Genomic DNA, 20,907 nt, shown 5'->3' with positions numbered 1-20,907 from the left:
TTATCCTAGGATTGCCTCCCTTCAACCTGAGGTCAATCTAGGCTCTAACATGGAGAATCCAATTTCGATCAGATTGGTGGCATTAGAAAGAGGACATATATGACTACTGTAGGTCGCGATTTGAGAACTGGAAGATCTGAAATTACAGAGTTACAATCATTTCAAGATTGAGCTCCTAAAATCAAGAAAAAGCGAGATCAGAAAGTTTGATGGCAAGGATCCGGTAAATTGGATACTACAGATGGAGAAATATTTTGATCTACATGGTGTACCACTGTTACAAAAGGTATGTATTGCATCTAATTATTTATAACCAAATCAATTTTTATGGTATAAAGGGCTTTGTTCTCATAAACCACTTGTCACGTGGTAAATTTTCACAGAGGAAATGATAGCACATTATGAGGATACAAAGAGAAACACCTTCTTTATCCAATTGATAAGTCTCAAACAAATGTGTTCAATGGCAAAGCACATTGAGGACTTGAAAAAATTGAATATAAGGGAAAATGATATTTCAGAGAAGCAGAGGATTGATGTCTCCATAGGGACTTTAAAGGATAACATTCAACATGAGGTTCTTCTTTGGGAACCTGATTCATTGGAGAAGGAATTCAGGTTGGCAAGAAAAGTGGAAAGAAAAATTATGGAAACAAGGAATTCTAACCCTCACAACTATAAACATGGAAGTGTTGTTTCTCCTAGCCTTCCACAACCTACAAGGGTGACACCACAACAATTGGAAGAAAAAAGAGAAAAAGGGATTTGTTACAATTGTGATAGCAAATGCACTAAAGGTCATAGGTGTGCTGAGAAGAAATTATTTTACATAGATTATGAAGAGGAGGAAAAAAAGGATCAAGAAACATCAAAATAAGAGGATATACACTAGGAACCAACCCTAGAGAAAGAAGAAATGAATCTGACCACATCTTGTAAAGCATTGGCAAGAATTACCACTCCTCAAACTCTCAAGATAGAAGGACATATCAAGAAGAAAAAGGTTCAAGAAGTGAAAGATCACATCGAGAAAGAAGAAATGAATCCAACCATATCTTGTAATGCATTGGCCAGAATTACCACTCCTCAAACTATCAAGATAGAAGGACATATCAAGAAGAAAAATATTCAGGAAGTGAAAGATCACATCGAGCATCAAGAAATGAATCCAACCACATCTTGTAAAGTATTGGAAGAAATTACCACTCCTCAAACTCTAAAGATAGAAGGAAATATCAAGAAGAAAAAGGTTCAAGAAGTGAAAGATTACATCGAGCATCAACAACAAGTTCTCCAACTTTTAAAGGATAACGCCAATTTGGCGTAGAATCGAATGAAACAATAGGTAGATCAACATCGCAATGAAAAATGTTTTGATGTAGGTGATTGGGCATTTTTATGGCTACATCTCAAGCAAGCTATTTATGAGAAGGAAATGTTGGCAAGACTATATGCACTTAAGAAACGGCGACCTTACCCAATTGGAAGACACTTCAAGGCAAAAATGGATCATGATAGTCTTAAATACTTTTTAGAACAAATATTATCTTTAGAAGATAAGGAAAAATGGGTCACAAATATGTTGGGTTATGACTTTGACATCTTCTATAGAAAAGGGAAGCAAAATTTTGTTGCAGATGCACTCTCAAGAAAGGATGAGGATGTGGAAGCATTGTTTTGTGCTATTTCTATTATCCAACCAAATTTGACAAACAAAGCAAGGGATGAATGGAAGAATGACAAAGAAGGGTGTGAACTTATTCAAAAGTTGCAGAAGGTCCCAGTTCAAACAATATTTCCAGAACTTGATGAGGAAGGAAAAATCATATTGGAACCTGGAGCAGTCACAAAAAAAAGAACTCGATAGCTACGAAATCGATCAATTTCAGAGTATCTCATCAAGTGGAAGAACTTACCCACTGAAGATTCCACATGGGAGGAGAAGAATTTTATATAGAAGCATGAAGAACTACTCAAGCGTTGAGGACAACACTTTATGAAGGAGAGGGGCATGTTAGGTCCCTATACTACTACTGTAACCCCTTATTGTTATTAGTATAACCCCTTTATTATATTGTTGTGCCCATGAAGTCCCCATATTATTATTATTGTGCCTCATAGAAGCCCACTATTGTTATTATTGTACCCTTACATTATTATTGTTAGGTCAGATCTGATTATATTATGACCCCTTAGACTCCTATATATAGAAAGGAGGTCTTGTCATTTGTATCATCCAAGAATTGTTCATTTGTATAATGTAAAGGAGGTTGCCCCCTCAAAGAGGCTGAATTCTAAGGCATTGACCTATCTTTTCTATCTTTTGGTGAGATGGTTTCGTAACAATGGAAAAGGCAAGAAGCATGCTCAATGGTGCTGGGTTAGGACAAGAATTCTAGGTAGATGCAGCGGGCACTGCATGCTACCTGGTTAATAGATCACCTTCATTAATGTTGGAGGATAAGTCTCCACATGAGGTATGGACTGGTAAGAAACCATCTCTTTCATATCTAATGGTATTTCACTATGATGCATATGTACAATTTCCAAAGGAGAAAAGAAACAAGTTGGATAGTAAATCTGAAAGGTGCATCTTTATTAGGTATAAGGATGGTTGAAAATTTTATAAGCTTTGGAACCCAAAAACAAGGAAGGTTGGGTACAACTGAGATGTGGTGTTTAGAGAGGTGAAATATGTTATTAAACATGAAGTCCTACCAAAGGAACCTGAGAAGATAGATTTTTAGCGAAATGAGGAAGAATAAGACTCTACAGCACAACAGAAATCAGAAGATGAAGAGCCGCAAACTCCAGCTGTGAGAAGATCAGTTCAAGAAAGAAGGCAACTAGAAAGGTATAGTCCATCTACTTTCTGTTCAATTTTTTCTTTATCTATTACTGATGATGATCCCAGAACTGTCCAGGAGGCAGTAGATTCAGAGGATGGTAAACTATCGAAAGAGGCCATGGTTTATGAAATGGCATCTTTGGACAAAAATGAGGCTTAGGATCTGGTGGAGTTTCCGGTTAGAAGGAAACCCATTGGAAGAAAATGGGTGTTTAAGAAGAAGATGAATGCAGAAGAAAAGGTGGAGAAATATAAAGCTCGGTTGGTAGCAAAAGGTTATTACCAGGTGTCATGAATTGATTTTGGTGATACTTTTTTCTCGTGTTGCCAAGGTAGCTTCTATTATATTACTTTTATCTGTTGGTGCTTCTTTTGATTTTGAGGTAGAACAAATGGATGTGAAGACAATATTTCCTCACTAGGACCTGGAAGAAGATATCTACATGAAGCAACCTGAAGGCTTTGCAGTGAAGGGTAAGAAAGAATTGGTATGTGGTTTAAAAAAGTCTTTGTATGAGTTAAAATAATCACCAAGAATGTGGTATCAGAAATTTGATACATATATATGGGGACTTGGCTTCACTAGAAGCAAAGAATATCATTGTGTGTATTTTATATTAATTGGTGAGCATGTTATTTATTTGGTCTTGTATGTGGATGATATGTGTTTAGTCAATTTAGTGTCCTAAATTGCTTGCATAAATTATCAACCGAGGTTTGTAAGCTAATGAAGTGTAGTGCACTATATGTGCTTAGTTAACCTTTCTTACTTCATTGTTTTGTATTTTTTATTGTTTTGGGGGTTTCTATTCTTTGATTCCTAATGATGTACAATCTGAACTATGAAAACTTAAGTGAATCTAATGGATTTCTTTTTAAAAGAAGAAAAATTTTCCTAAGTTAATCTAACTTCCTAAAGGTGAACCAAGAGCTGAAGCTAGTCAAAACCTAATTTAAAGAAAGAAAAAATAGAGCATTTGTCCTATCTCATCATTAATCCTAAGTCATGAATCTATTCCTTAAAATTAAGGGTGAAGCTGTAATGCATGTTGAAATAAATACAGAGAATGAAATTAACTAAATTACTTCTAGTTACTCTAGCCTTCAATTTTGAAAGATAGCCTTCTTGAGATGGGATACAAGCAACTTTTTGTACTTTATGATCTAGAGAACTAAATTAAACATGCAGAAGGTAACTGATTGATTTCAACCATTGTATGAAATGAATGTTTAACCATTTAGTTTAGGATGAGTATCAACTTGAAATGGTGTTCAAAAACATTCATTAACACAGTGGACTGACAAATTTGTCCTAGGAAATAAATTACAAAATAGTGAGTAAGCTAGAGAACAGTGCATCCTTATTATTTCAACCTTACTCTGTCTAGAAACAAAATCATTTCCTTTCATAAAATGTGTTGGAAGAACAAGACTTCACAATTGAGTATTAACATTATGCTATTGATCAAAACTAAAATAAATCAACCTAAGTTAGAAAAACTACTAAAAGCAAAGTAATGAATTTAAAACTAAACAGAAAATGAATGGAAAGAAAACCTCCTTTAGTGCAGGGGCCCTCTACAACTGACTTGGTTGAGCTACTAACTAATTAAAAATTCTCTCTTAAACAATCATTGGTCAACACACGAATTATATTATAGAAAAGAACGAAGTCCAAAATACAGAGCTGAAAGTCTGAACTTAATACATAAAATTCTTTGAACCCCCTCGGTTATGTACAACCAGTATTTAAAAGGAAATAATCATAACTGTCTTTGATCAAAACTAGCCACAGGTGGCTCATACGTATTACAACAGAACTGTGTAAACGTCTGATTAGCTACAGGTCGCTTAAATTCGAGCGAGATGTTTGCAACAGAACCGTTAACACAGGTGGTTGATCTGAGTTAATGCTTGCAACAGAACTGTTAGATTTATTGATTAACCATGAAAGAGCAGATGAAGAGTCCTACTGCTTCCGGTATCATATGTTTGACTCCACCTTTGACTACGATCTTGAGCTTGCTTTCTTGTCGATCTGGGCTGAATGAATATGATAGAATCCATGTGGAGACGATTCTAGAGATGCCCATGCAGACAGATTCTTCATTTGACACCTGGAACCTGCCAGACCATGGAAGTAGCTACGGAATACACAGTTAGCTATAGAATAGGCTATGTTCTGTAGCTAATTTTGCAAAAATTTATTCAAATAGCAAAAACATAAAAATATAACATGTCAATTATTTAATGCTTTCCTTAAGACAAAACCTATCATTTATCATTGATTTGGATATGTAATCTTATGGAAAAGCAAGGGAAAAAAGTGAGAAAATCTATCAAGGAGAGGGTAATTATGAGGTTCAACAATATGTTCCTGATTGGAAATAACAAAGAAATTATCCAGGATTTGAAGACACAATTGTCCTCCAAATTCGACATGAAAGATCTTGGTGCTGCAAACTATATTTTGGGCATCGAAATTAAATGAGATCGGGCAAAGAGGAAGATCTAGTTAAAACAGAGGAAGTGTCTCGAGATATACTACAGAGGTTTAGTATGTAGGATAGTAAACTGATGAAGGTTCCTATTCTGGTAAGTGTAAAGTTATCTGTTGAACAGTGTCCTAAGACACAAGAAAAGGAAGAGGACATGTACTTTGTTCCATATGCAAGTGTAGTTGGTAGCCTGATGTATGCAATGTTCTATACTATACGAGACATTGCACATGTAGTGGGATTGTTCAGTAGGTTTATGGAAAAACCAGGGAAGGAGCATTGGAAAACAGTGAAGTGGGTTTTGAGGTATTTGCCTGGCACTGGTGATTATGGTCTATGCTACCAAGGAAGGCCAAGATTGGACAAAGTTTTGGACATTCATGGATTTTTTTATGTAGACTAGGATGGAGATCTGGATTAGAGAAGATCTACAAGTGTGTATGTGTTTAACCTATTTAGAGGTGCAGTCAGTTGAATGAGAAAGAGACAGTCAGTAGTGGCACTTTCAACTTCAGGGGCAAAATAAATGGAAGCCACTCATGCAAGCAAGGATGTAGATTGGTTGTAGATATTGTGTTCAAGTATGGGATTCGTACAACAAGCTATAAGTATAGACTGTGACAACCAAAGTGAAATTTTCTTGGCAAAGAACCCCGCTTATCATTAAAGACAAAGCACATCGATGTTTAGTATCACTTTGTTAGGGATATGGTTGAGGACAAAAATGTGTTGCTAGTAAAGGTGGACACTATGAAGAATGTTGCAGATCCATTGATGAAGTCTGTGAGCACTGCAAAATTTTCTTGGTGTAGAGAAACAATGGGAATTGCAGGGCTAAACCAATGACTAAGCTCTCCTATGACCCCCTATGTGGAAAAGAAAAAAACAACTGCAAGAATGTTGGGTGTGTGTTATATTCTTTCCACGACTAGCCATGTGCATGGGGCGTAGCAGGGGGGTCACTGGGGGGCAGAAACCCCCCTTGATGGGGGGTTGGCAAGGTAGCTACCGCCCCCCTACAGAAGGTTCGGGGTAGCGGCCTGAGCATTTTTTTTTGGACCCTATATTAGGTGGGCATACCTACCTATGGTTTTGTGCATGGGTTTCACACGTAGTTTTGGGAATGATGGTTTTCTACGCATGGTATTTTGTAGATCCAGTCAAGGGAACTATGGTTATGTTCTAATCCAGGGTTAATGGATTGGGGTTTATGAAAGCTTCAACATGTATATATATGTTTTGTAACATTGAAAGGAAAATAATGAAAAATCATTCTGGTAGTCTCGGCTTTGGGATCCAAGGGAAAATATTTGTGTATTTGTTTTGTGTTTGTCGCCATTATATATTTTCTATTTTTAATAATTCGTTTGTAGGTTATTTTTGTATAGGGTTAAAACCTACACCTCTCAAGTAACCAGCCCCTGGGTCCCATTAAGATTTTAGACCATTTAACTCTTGGACACTCCCTTGATATGGGCATGAATGTATCTAGGGTGCTCTGGACTCTCTCACAACACGAGTATGCCAACGTCTAGGGATTTTTCTACCCAACCTTGTGCCTACATCCTCGGGATTTGAGCCACTTTTTTAGGCCCAGAGACCAAGTCACTGCACAAAAGTCAATGAAACCTTCAGGAATGAAAGATAACAACAAAACAATGATACAAATGCAATTTCTTGAACAAGGACTTGGCTGGATCCCTACCAACCATGAAAAGAATTTCCTCAAACATGTCACAAATATGTAATCTACAGGTTTAAACAACAGCTCTGAGCATAGGGGTCTCATACTTATCTGAGAATCTCTAAGAAGCAATGTTCCCTTATATCATTAGCTTCACTATCATCTATTAGGTCATAGATACATTATCCATTCATTTACAAATCAAAACATAAGGAGAGCCATACATCATCACTATCATAAAACATGATTATAACCAACATAATAACAATAGAAATATCAAGGATACATCAGCCATAGAATCCACATAAACACCAGTACATTTACACATAAGATATCAAGGAAAGGACCTGTTATTAATGAATGCAAAAGCCAACCCGGGATGGGACTACCATGTTCCACCCAACCATAGAATGGTTTAGCCAATCCTCTCTTCATCCATTCACCCCTATACCATATTCCAAGCATGAATGTGGGACTCAAACCAAAATAACTAACCAGGGCATCCTGAGGCTAAACCACCTCACCCTCATCAATAGAAACTAGGCTTTACTACAATCCACACCGGATCATTAAGCCAAAAAAATAAACATGTAATAATAGGATTTACCATGATCTCCACCAGATCACTAGACTAGAACAAGCATGGATGCCACCAAACTTCTCCACCTACACTATGAGGAATTTTCATGTCTCCTAGTATGTCAAGCTTTAATGTAATCCATAGTCTGATCTAGAGATCACTAGATCCTAAACCGAGACACCACCCTCTAGGATTTATCATATATCACTCCATTCACTAACAAGGATACCTAGGCCTAATCTAGGGCAACTACCTCTAGGATTTACCATATATCCCGTCATTTACTAGTCGAGGATTTCTAGGCCCACCAAGGTAGCAAAAAATTTGGCTTTACCGCAACCCACAGTCTAATTCAGGGGTTACTAGGCCATGTGTTCTATCATTCGGAGATACACCTCAGTCATCTTCGAATCCATCTAGCAATCCAACTCAACCAAAACATGAGAACCCCATCACACCATGTCTATTCGGAAATGGCAAGGCCAGGCTGAAAAACTGTCACATCTGGAAAAACCCATGCCATAACAGAAAGGAACCACATGCAGTACCATGCATGACAAATCTAGTAAGGAAAACACACATGCAAATTGATACCTGCAAAGAATCATGTTGTAGCTACTTGATCCTACTCTTCCTTGCTTGATCCTTCCTTCTTCTTCCCTTCTTTTCCTTTCTTGATCCAATGCCAAAGTGCTCCGAGAAAAATCTAAGTGTCCAAGAGTGAGAGAGAGAGGTAATAATGAGAGAGCTCCAAAATTAAACTAGAAAAGGGTACCAACTGATCCTCAAAAGCCTTTTTATCAATTAGGCCTATATTTTCTTCATTTTCCACTATTTTGCTTCAATTTCCTCCTCACATGCAACTTGTGACCCTTCACCTTCCTTTTCTCCTAATTTCCATTATTTTCATAAATAAAATGCCAAAAATGTCATTTTGTCTTTCCAAATCCTTAGCTATTGTCTTTGCCAACTGCCTTAGCGATAATAAACCATATAAACACTCACACTAGGATGTCTTGCCCAACATTCATCTTGGAATAAGTTTCCCATCAACCATGGTTATTATTTTTTCCATTATTAACTTTTATTACATGGAATTTTCACCAGGGCTATTAGAAAACCCTCCCTCTTGGGGGACACCATCCTCAGTGTTCAACCACACCTATACCTCAACAAAATCGTTGAAAACAAAACATACTACCCATGGAGATTTATAACATAGCTCGATGCAGTATTTACAACGATCACCCTGTTGAAAAAGAAACCAACATGACAACATAACAACATAATATCATGACACCCATACCACTTATTGGAGTTTTATAACATATCTCATGGTAGTATTTGCATCCACATACATATGTACATATACCAAACATCACCAAAACAACTACCAAAAACATATACCAAAGACATATACCTAAACATTCACTCAACCAACAAATAAGGAAGGATACATAGCCCACATCTGATCTTCCATCTCCCATGTAGCTTCATCAGGCCCAAAGTGCTTCCACTACACTTTAACCTGTTGCATTGCTCAGTTCTATAGCATGAGCACCTTTTTTTTTGCAATATACACTAAGGCTCTTACTAGAATTTTCCACCTGACTCCACCTGCAATAGAGACCAATCAATCACATGATCAACATCTTTAACATACTTCTTGAGCAATGAAATGTGGAAAACATCATGGACTTTCACTGTCAGAGGTAGTGCAAGTTAATAGGCTACAGGTCTAATCCTCTCAACAATCCTGAAAGGTCAACAAAATCGGGGTGCCATCTTGGAACATGACCCAATCGGTTTGATGTGCAAGTACAACTGTTCCCCAACCTAGAACTCCTTGAACAACCTATTATGATCTACATAGCTCTTCTTCCTATCCCATGTTGCCTTTATATTCTTCTTGATTACCTTCATTTCCTGCTCCATGTCTTCCAACATGTCCAGTCCAATCAACACCATGTTAACTGGATAACTCCAACTTCTGTGAGTATTGCAACTCCACTCATAAAATGCCTCAAATGGACTCATCTTCAAAGATTCTTGATACCCATTATTGTAAGATAACTCTACCAGTGGAAGATACTCTTTCCACTTTTGTTGCTGATGCATCACGTACATCCTCAATATGTCCTCCAATATCCTATTGACCCTCTAAGTTGTCCATCTATCTGCGGATGATAAGTTGTACTGAAGGCCAAATTTGTGCCCAAACGTGCAAAAAACTCCTTCCAAATCTTGGAAGTGCACTTTGCATCCCTGTCTGATACAATATTCTTCAAAACAACATGCAATCAGACCACATCTCTACTGAATACTTGTGCTACATCGCTAGATTAGAATGTAGACTTCAGTGGAATGAAATGCACAACCTTTGTCAACCTGTCCACAACCATGATGGAATCATGTTGTCTCACTTTCCTTGGAAAACCTATGATAAAGTCCATGGAAATGACCTCCCATTTCCATTCTGGAGTCACAATCGGTTGTAGCAATCCACCTAGATGCTTACACTCTGCTTTTACCTACTGATAATCCAAACATATAGCCACAAAATCTGCTACATCCTTCTTCAGATTTGGCCAATAATAAAAGTTCTTCACTTTGGTCAATGTCTTATGATAGCGTGGTTGACCAGAATATGGTTTCGCATGAAACTCCCTCAAGATCACCTTCTTGAGCTCACTACTATTAGGCACATATATCCTATATCTAAACTTGACGAATCCATCTTCTGTAAGACAAAAATCCACATCCTGTGCACCTGCACCTGTACCACTACTTATACCTGTACCTGTACTACTACATGTACCTATACTTGTACCATCACCTGTACCTGTACCTATACTCTGCTACAACTTGTGCAGAATCTCCATATACTTGACATCTTGTTGACTTGCTTGCAAGATCCTACCTTGTAGATGTGTCCCATAAGAACTCATAGCTTCTATATGATTTCATTGTATCCACTTGCTAATATCATATGCAACCATGTTCTCCTTTCCTTTGATGTATCTGATCTCAAAATCAAACTCATTGATCATGGCCAACCATCTAGCTTTCCTTCCGATCATATTCACTTGGTCAAACAAGTATCTCGACCCACTTTGATCACTCATCAATACAAACCTCTTGCCATGAAGATAGTGCCTCCACATCTTGAATGCATGTATGATCATCGCTCACACAAGATCATGCATTGGATAGTTATGCTCACACTCATTTAGTTTATGTTACTCATAGCACACTACTTTTCCTTCCTGCATAAGGACTCCACCATGTCCCTGCTTGCAAGCATCTATACATACTACAAACTCTTTAGAGATTGAGTTCGGATAATCCACAGTGTTCATCTTTTTTTTGTCGACGTTTCGAGTCTAGAGCAAGACTCATCATCAGGACTTGATATGCTGAGAAGAGAAAGGAAAGGGGGTTTGAGATAAATACGGTGAATGATGCTGGTTTGGGATGCTGAGCCGACTGCTTGATTGATACTTGCCTAACTGATATTTTATTATTTAATTATTTTGATTTTATTTAATAATGTGAATTCTTTAACCTAGTTTAATGTTGCACCAATGTTATTATTTTTACTGCGCTAAGTATCTAAGGACTATAATGTTAAGATATTACGAATGGCTTTAATTAACAAATTTTATTGTTGATTGAATTTTGTTTTATATTGAATCATTATTTTAGTTATATGATTGATAATTTGCTTTAGTTATAATATTCTTAAATAATTTAGTTTTATATTGTTTATTATCTTAGTAACATATTTCTCCTAATTAACTAAGTTATTTAACATGATTTTAAGTTGTTTTATAAACTAAGTTATTGTATAGTTCTCTTCGCTTTGGTTTTAACTAGGTTTTATATTGTATAAAGTTTCAAGGAATGTAATATTAAGATGTTATGAATAGCTTTAATTAACTAATTTTTATTATTGATTGAACTTGGTTTTATATTGTATAAGGTTTCAATGAATGTAATGTTAAGATATTACGAATGGCTTTCATTACTGATATCCGTAAAGAAAGAACTCACTCTTCTGCTTTAGCTGAGCATGTAGGAAAAACAAACCATCACATATGCCTGGAAGACACCAAAGTCATTGCTAATGAAAAGCACCATTTCAAGCGGAAAATTCGTGAAGCAATAGAAATCATTAAGCATCCTAGTAACCTTAATAGGGATGGAGGCTGGGACATTAGCAAAAATTGGAACTCCCTTCTTAGAAAAAGTTATCCCTCTTCCACCTAGCATTCCCCTTCCCCTCATATTCCCTGCCTTAACTATCTCCCCTCTCTTTTATATTAGGTAACTTAGTTTATAAATCAGCTTGAAACCAAGATAATTATCTTAGTTAATTAAGAAATATGTTACTAAGTTGTTAAACATTATAAAACTAAATTATTTAAGCAAATTACAACTAAAGCTAATTATCGATTATAGAACTAAATTAACCATTCAATATAAATCCAAGTTCAAATCAATATTAAAAATTAGTTAATTAAAGCTTTTCATAACTTCTCAACATTACATTCCTTGAAACCTTATACAATATAAAACCAAGTTCAATCAATAATAAAAATTAGTTAATTAAAGCTATTCATAACATCTTAATATTACATTCCTTGAAACTTTATACAATATAAAACCTAGTTAAAACCAAAGCTAAGAGAACTATACAATAGGTAACTTAGTTTATAAAACAACTTAAAATCATGTTAAATAACTTAGTTAATTAAGAGAAATATGTTACTAAGATAATAAACAATATAAAACTAAATTATTTAAGAAAATTATAACTAAAGCAAATTATCAATCATATAACTAAAATAATGATTCAATATAAAACTAAATTCAAATCAACAATAAAATTTGTTAATTAAAGCCATTCGTAATATCTTAACATTACATTCCTTGAAACCTTATACAATAAAAAAACCAAGTTCAATCAATAATAAAAATTAGTTAATTAAAACTATTCATAACATATTAATAATACATTCCTTGAAACTTTATTCAATTCAAAACCTAGTTAAAACCAAAGCTAAGAGAACTATACAATAGGAACTTAGTTTATAAAACAACTTAAAATCTTGTTAAATAACTTAGTTAACTAAGATAATAAACAATATAAAACTAAATTATTTAAGAAAATTATAACTAAAGCAAATTATCAATCATATAACTAAAATAATGATTCAATATAAAACAAAATTCAATCAACAATAAAATTTGTTAATTAAAGCCATTCGTAATATCTTAACATTATAGTCCTTAGATACTTAGCGCAGTAAAAATAATAACATTGGTGCAGCATTAAACTAGGTTAAAGCATTCACATTATTAAATAAAATCAAAATAATTAAATAATAAAATATCAGTTAGGCAAGTATCAATCAAGCAGTCGGCTCAGCATCCCAAACCAGCATCATTCACCGTATTTATCTCAAACCCCCTTTCCTTTCTCTTCTCAGCATATCAAGTCCTGATGATGAGTCTTGCTCTAGACTCGAAACGTCGACAAAAAAAAAAAGATGAACACTGTGGATTATCCGAACTCAATCTCTCAAGAACCACTCCACAGAAACTTGCAATACAAACTCTTTGTCTGAATCTGCAATCTTTAACATTGGAGCATGTGTCAACAACTACTTAAGCTACTCAAAATTGGCCTCACACTCCTCTTTCCATTCAAACTTCTTACTTTTCCTCTGTAATGATGTAATATGATAAGAAATCTATGAGAAGTTCCTGATGAACCTCTTGTAATGACTTGTCAATCTCGTGAAGGATCTGACTTCATCTACATTTCTAGGATTTTCCCACTCCATGATAGCTCTTACCTTTTCTGCATCCACTTCTATGCCATCCTTGGAAACCACATGTCCCAAGTGGTGTACCCCAATCTGAAAGAAACTACACTTGCTGGGCTTAGGATACAACTGCTGCTCTCTCAACAATCTCAACATTCCTGCTAAATGCTCGACATTTTCTTCCTCATTTTTAGAGTATAACAATATATCATCAATGAATAAAATAAAAAACTTATCCAAATATGGACACAACACACTATTCATCAAGCACATAAAGGTAGGTGGATCATTAGGAAAACCAAATGGAACTACAACAAACTCATAATTCCCATACCTTGTCCAAAAATTTGACTTGTAAATTTCCTCCTATTTAATGCGTATCTGATGGTATCCTCATCTCAAGTTGATCTTCGAGAACACTACTGCTCCCTTCAGTTGATCAAACAAGTCATCAATCCTCGGAAATGGATACCTGTTCTTGATGGTCACTTTGTTCAACTTCCTATAGTCAATGCATAATCTGAGAGTACCATCCTTGTTCTTCACAAACAATAATGGTATGCCCCAAGGTGATACACTTGGCCTCATGTATCCCTTGTCCAACATTTCCTTCAACTACAACTTCAACTCTACCAACTCAGGTGTGCTCATTCTATAAGGTGCTTTTGATGTTGGAGATTCCCTTGTCACTAACTCAATAGAAAAGTCTACTTCCCTGTGAGGTGGAAACGCTGAAATCTCTGCAGGAAACACATCCTGAAACTGTTGTAGAACTAGGTACCTGCTCAAAACATCTACATCCTCAACTTCCTTGCCTTTTTCACTAGAGATATGTACAACAAATAACACACACCCTTTCCTGATACTACATTTGGCCTGCATAGCTATCACCATCCTAACTGATGTGGCTTTATTCTTCCCCTGTAAGACTCTTGGTTCCCCATTGTCATCCACGCACTCAATGGATTTGTCATAACAATCCACCTCAGTCCTATGAAGGTATAGCCAGTACATACCCAATAGCATACTATATGATCCCAACAGTAATACATTCAGATGTTTAGGCATTCCATTCAAATCAGATGCACAAGCTCTTACCCAATGATGAAATCACTTATTTGTACTTGTAGCCAACTGCACTAACCAAGGTTCTACATGCACTTCTTTATTCAAACCACACTTATCCACCAATTTAGGACTAACATAACTATAATTAGATCCAAGGTCAATCAAAATAGAAATAATTTGATCACAAAGCTTACCATCCATCTCAATGATAGATTCCTGATGTTCTTCCTGATTGTTATCTAGTGTTGCATAGATACAAGGAAAACTTTGACCAACATCCCCAATAGTTTGTGCCCCCTATGCACTATATATCTGAGGCCTACCACCGTGATTCTGTGGGAAATCTCTCTTAAGGTGTTCCTTACCACATGTCTAACACTCCATCCGTCTAATATCATCACCTCTATGATGTTGTTGTGATCGATGTCCCTATCTAGCTACATTGAACTTCTTTTGTGGTGCCACATTTTCTTTCTCTTCTGCATTCTGAGGCCTTGTTCTTTTCGGCTGCCATTTACCCTTTCCTTTATCCTTATCCTTCCATTTCCATCCTTGTTGAGATTCATTCTTACACTTTGAATGTTCATATCAATGCTTCAATTTCCCAATAAATTCCTCAAGTGATCGAGGCTCATCATACTCAATCTGATCTCTAAATGCTAATGGAAAACCACTAAAAAATCCCCAAACTTTAGCCTTCTCATCTTTAAGATACGGTACATACCTCAATAGCTCCACAAACTTAGTAATGTACTCTTCATCTATCATTGATCCCATCTTTATCTCATAGAATTATTTAGCCTTTCCATCATAGTACCTTTCTAACAAGTACTTCTTCCTAAAAAGCCTCTTGAACTCATGTCAACTCAAGTCCTATGTCCTGATGTCTCTGACTTGCTTCACATCTTCCCACTAGATATTTGCTTTACCTTTCAGGCTGAAGATAGCAATTCTAGCCTTCATGTTTTTTGTGTACTCATGGAACTCAAATAACTTGTTCATCCCAAGTATCCAAGCCTCTGCATCTTCTAGTTTCTTCAAGTCTCCATCAAAAGTAGGTGGCTTTACTTTCTTAAATTCATGTAGGAAGTATCCCCTATCACTCCTCCTATAAGGATGATAACGATGATGATCATGATGCCTATCAGAACCAGAACTAGAATAGTACATGTGTCCACCACCTCTCTTATCTCGAGTATCAAACAACTTTCCATCTCTCATTGTGTCATCTCTATCCGACCCGTGACCACCATGAGACTTACTACCAAATGCTCCATTAGTTATGTCCTCTTGTCCATGGTTGATCTAAAGTGGTCCTTGTTGATGCAATTTTGACAAACTCTGAAGGAGTATTGCATTAACCTCTACTTGTTTCTATTGTGCATGCATGATTTTGTCATTGTCCACCTTACAACTCCTTATTTCTTCCTTCAATCTTCTTAATGTGTATTCTAAGTCAGAAGAGTGCCCAACACCATGTTTCTCATCTGATTCATAGGGAGAATATTTGTAGTCAACCATCTTGCTAGTCATTTTGATCTCTTTCCTGCAAGGCATACTATGTCAGCTAAACCAAATCACAATAAACCAATGTAACTTAGCAAAATTCAGGGAGGATATCTCATTTGTAAAATCATCCAAATCAACGTAATACATGTATAACATAATCATGAAAACATATATACATATAATACATAAGCACATAACCATATAACCATCATTCTAGCTAGAGTCTAGTCATCAATGCATGGCCATATCAACTACACATACCATGACCTCATGCATGACAACAACAACCATACCATTGTACATTGACAATACACAAGTGTAAACAACATGTAACCAATCATACGCTCATGACGACACATTTCACAACAAAAATATCCTCATTCACATGGCGACATCACTACAACCATGACCAACACCATGCTTATGAAATAAACATACAAACCATAAGGATGATTAACACACATGCAAACAACATGAATACATGATGAACACACACCTCCCATCTAGTCCAAGAGGTGAACCATGCTTTGATACCACTCTGTAATGCCCTCCTCCCATATCTACCCAAGTAACCAACCAACTAGGGTAAAAATATGACGAGAAGTTACTATGATATGATTCGACCTCCTAAGTCACCTCAAGGAAGTTGAACCCATAGAAACACACCATACAGACCTTCCACATCAAGAACAAGACTCTGAGGAACTATCCCAACCTCTCAGGTAACTAGTCTCTAGGTCTCGCTGATATTTTAGACCATTTAACTCCCGAACACTCCCTTGATATGGGCATGCATGCATCCATGGGGCTTTGGACACTCTAATAGCATGGGTATGCCAACATCTAGGGACTTTTCTGCCTAGTGTTTTGCCCACATCCCAAGGATTTGAGCCACCTTTTCAGGCCCACAAACCAGGTCACTGCCCAGAACCCAATGGAACCTTCAAGAATGAAAGATAACAACAAAAAAATGATACAAATGAAATTTCTTGAACAAGGACTTGACTAGACCCCCACTAACCATGACATGAATTTCATCAAACATGTCAAAAATATGTAATTTACAAGTGTAAACAACAACTCTGAGCATATGGGTCTGATACTTATCTGAGAGTCGCTAAGAAGCATTGTTCCCTTATATCATTAGCTTCATTATCATCTATTAGGTCATACATACATTATCCATTCATTTACAAATCAAAACATAAGGAGAGCCAGACATCATCACTGTCATAAAACATGCTTATAACCATCATAATAACAAAATAAATATCAAGGATACATCAGCCATAGAATCCACATATACACCAATACATTTACACATAAGAAATCAAGGAAAGAACCTGTTATTAATGAATGGAAAAGCTAATCAAAGATGGGACTACCACCTTCCACCCGACCATAGAATATTTGATCCAATCCTCTCTTCAACCATTCACCCCCGTGCCATATTCCAAGCATGAATGTGGGATTCAAACCAAAATAACCAACCAGGGAATCCAGAGGCTAAACCATGTCACCCTCATTAATAGAAAGTAGGCTTTACCGCAATCCATACTGGTTCACTAGGCCAAAACAATAAACATGTAATAATAGGCTTTACCATGATCTCCACTAGATCACTATGCTAGAACAAGCATGAATGTCATCGAATTTCTCCACCTATACCGTGAGGAATTTTCCTATCTCCTAGTCTCTCAGGCTTTACCGTATATCTCATCATTCACCAGCAAGGATTCCTATTCCTAATCAAGGGCAACCACCTCTAGGATTTACCGTATATCTTTCCATTCACTAGTCCAAGATTCCTAGGCCCACTGACATAACAAAAAATATGAGTTTACTGCAACACACAGTCTGGCTCAGGGGACTAGGCCATGTTTTCTATCATTTACAGATCCACCTCACTCATCTTTGAATCTGTCTGGCAATTCAGCTCAACCAAAACATGAGAACCCCATCACACCATGACTATTCGGAAATGGAAATGCTAGGCTGAAAACAATGTCACACTTGGAAAAACCCATTCCATAACAACAAAGAACCACATGCAATACCATGCATGCTAAATCTAGTAAGGAAAACACACATGCAAATCAATACCTGCAAATAATCCTGTTGTAGTTGCTTGATCCTGCTCTTCCTTTCTTTCTCCTTCCTTCTTCTTGCCTTCTTTTCCTTTCTTGATCCAATGCCAAAGTGCTCCAAGAAAACTCTAAGTGTGCAAGAGTGAGAGAGAGAGAGAGACTAATAAGAGAGCCCCAAAACTGAAATGAGAAAAGGTACAAACTGATCCTCAAAAGCCTTTTTATCAATTAGGCCTCTATTTTCTTCATTTTCCTTCAATTTATTCCTTATGTGCAACCTGTGTGTTGGAAATAATACTGAGAGGGGGGGTGAATCAGTATTATCAAGTCACTTATTTTCTTTTTCAAACCCAGATAATATACGCTACTTCAGTTAGATAAAACTGTGTATATACGCAACTACAAAGAAGGAAAAACGCGTATGCAATGCAGACTTATAATTTAATTTATCTTACAGATGTTGATCATTAATCTGTGTGTTAGAATCAAATAAACAGTAACCAGAAACATTAAGACAAATCTGAAGACAATCACACACAAGAACAAAAGATATAAGGTGGAAACCCAATGTGGGTGAAAACCACCTGCTGCAATTTGTCTCTATCTTCTTTTAATTAGAAACTTCTTTTTACAATGTACTGGTGCAGTCCTTTACCAGTACGTAGGCTGCAACCTGCAGAGAGCTACAACCCTCTCTCGTTCTCCAGCTTCTCCTAGAAGGGAGCTACAACCCCCTTAGCTCTTGCACTAGCCAAGATACTAGTACGTAGGTGCTGGCCTACAGAAGGCTACAACCTTCTCTTTCTTCCAGGGACCACGTTTCATAAATTTTCAAACTGGATCCATGAGCATCAATCAATCATCAAAAATTTCTGCATCAAACAATCTCCTTATCACCAATTAGAACTAAATCAAGTAGATACTTCTCTGACAACTGTACCCAAAACACAGTAACAGTAACCACACACCAAATTATGAACCCAGAACATTGCAGCAATAAATAAAAGTAGCTAGATCACAACTCAAAAGATATACGCTACTTGAATAACCTGAAACCTGCGTGCGTACGCTTTTGTGTTTGGAGAAACCTGTGTATACGCTGTTTTTATTCACTTAACCGGCGTGTATACGCGCCTTCGCTTCACTGAACCTGCATACAGATTTATAAAGGATAATTAACTCTTTCAAATATTCAGACAGTAATTAACCCAGATTATCAGATTTATGGATTAAGCATGCGCCATATATAACAGATCAAAATCATACAAAGATGCTATCATTCAAGCCTTAAGATTATGACCCATCAATAGAACTTATCCTTCTCTTTGCGATAAGGTTCCTCCTTCATTCAGATCCAGATCTGCACCATAACCCCAATCACAAATATTTCAGATCTAGCACTTATTAGATATTCAATCAATTCAGATGATCCTCTGCCAAATGATCTCCTTCCTCTTTTATAGTCTTAGGCCTTTCACAATACCATGGTCCAAAACCATAATAAAACAATACCATGGACCCAATACTTGGGATCAACACTTCTGACGAGATACCATGGTCCAAAACCATAGGTTCAAATACCAAGGACTAACTACCACGGACCAAAAGTAAGTTCTCCAACATATACACACTTTTCCTTGCGTGAAAGTGCGTGTATACGCATACGCGCCTTTGTAACGTCTAACCCGTGTGTATACGCGCCTTAGTCTAGGTGAACTTGCATATATATCTTTTTCCTTCATTCTGAGAGCCTATACTGAGATCTGTCACCAAAGTGAGTTGCCATCAAGGACAACACCTGTGCCATAGCTCCAAACCTGTGCCATAATGCCAACAATCTCCCCCTTTGGACTTGATGGCAACCACAAGATCCTCAAAGTCATTCTCCCCCTTTGTCATCAAGGGCAAAGGGTGGTTCTCCCCCTGAATACATGCTGAAATCTCTGCCCTGCTGTGCTGACCATGCTCCCCCTGACTGTAGGCAAGATCTGCAAAAAGATTTTCTTGAAGAAGAACCATGACTTATACATCATAAAAGACCTTCCTATCACGAAAAAGACTTAATACATACATCACTCACCCAACCAAGTGGGGATACATCGAAAATTTACATATGACAACCAATTACATTACATTATTCATCCTAGGCATAGTGGGGAAACCAAAATAGGCCGTTACATGACCTTGATAAAAAGAAGATATACATGACATAGAGACGAATTATCTAGAGCAAGACTATGAAAGTCATCAATAACTACTATCAGCAGCATCTGTCAATCATTATTCAGATCAGCAACCATGTTCTCCTTCTGTTCTCCCTCTGCATGTGTTCCACCTGAAACCAACAACAGTTGTGAACTTGAACCAAAAGCTTCTAAGATAATGCCAACAATGCATTATTAGAAGATTATCTGCTCCCCCTGAACCTGTGCCAGATGGTCTCTGACAAACCCATATCAGACATCCTTCAACCAGAGCCTATCCCTACTGATATCCTTTAAACCTGAATATACGCGACTGTACTTACATAAATTGGCGTATGTACGCGGTTCCTCCTCATCCAACTCGCATACAACCACTTTTCTCTGAAATAGACAAGTTTCAACAGCAAGATGATGCATCAACTACCCCCAGCTTCTGTCTGAGGTATTCAAATGTGTCCCTGGGCAGTGGTTTGGTGAGAATATCAGCAACTTGTTCCTTGGAAGGTACACATTCCAATTTGACTTTTTGTTCCAGCACTTGTTCCCGAAGAAAGTGATACTTGATCGGTATGTGCTTGGTCTTTGAATGCATGACTGG

Source organism: Pinus tabuliformis, chromosome 2_2 (assembly GCF_031772625.1).
Source record: "Pinus tabuliformis cultivar Carrire ecotype Pingquan chromosome 2_2, CPIR1, whole genome shotgun sequence".
NCBI lineage: Eukaryota > Viridiplantae > Streptophyta > Pinopsida > Pinales > Pinaceae > Pinus > Pinus tabuliformis.
The sequence above is the reverse complement of the archived record's forward strand: the minus strand, read 5'-3'. Positions refer to the sequence as shown.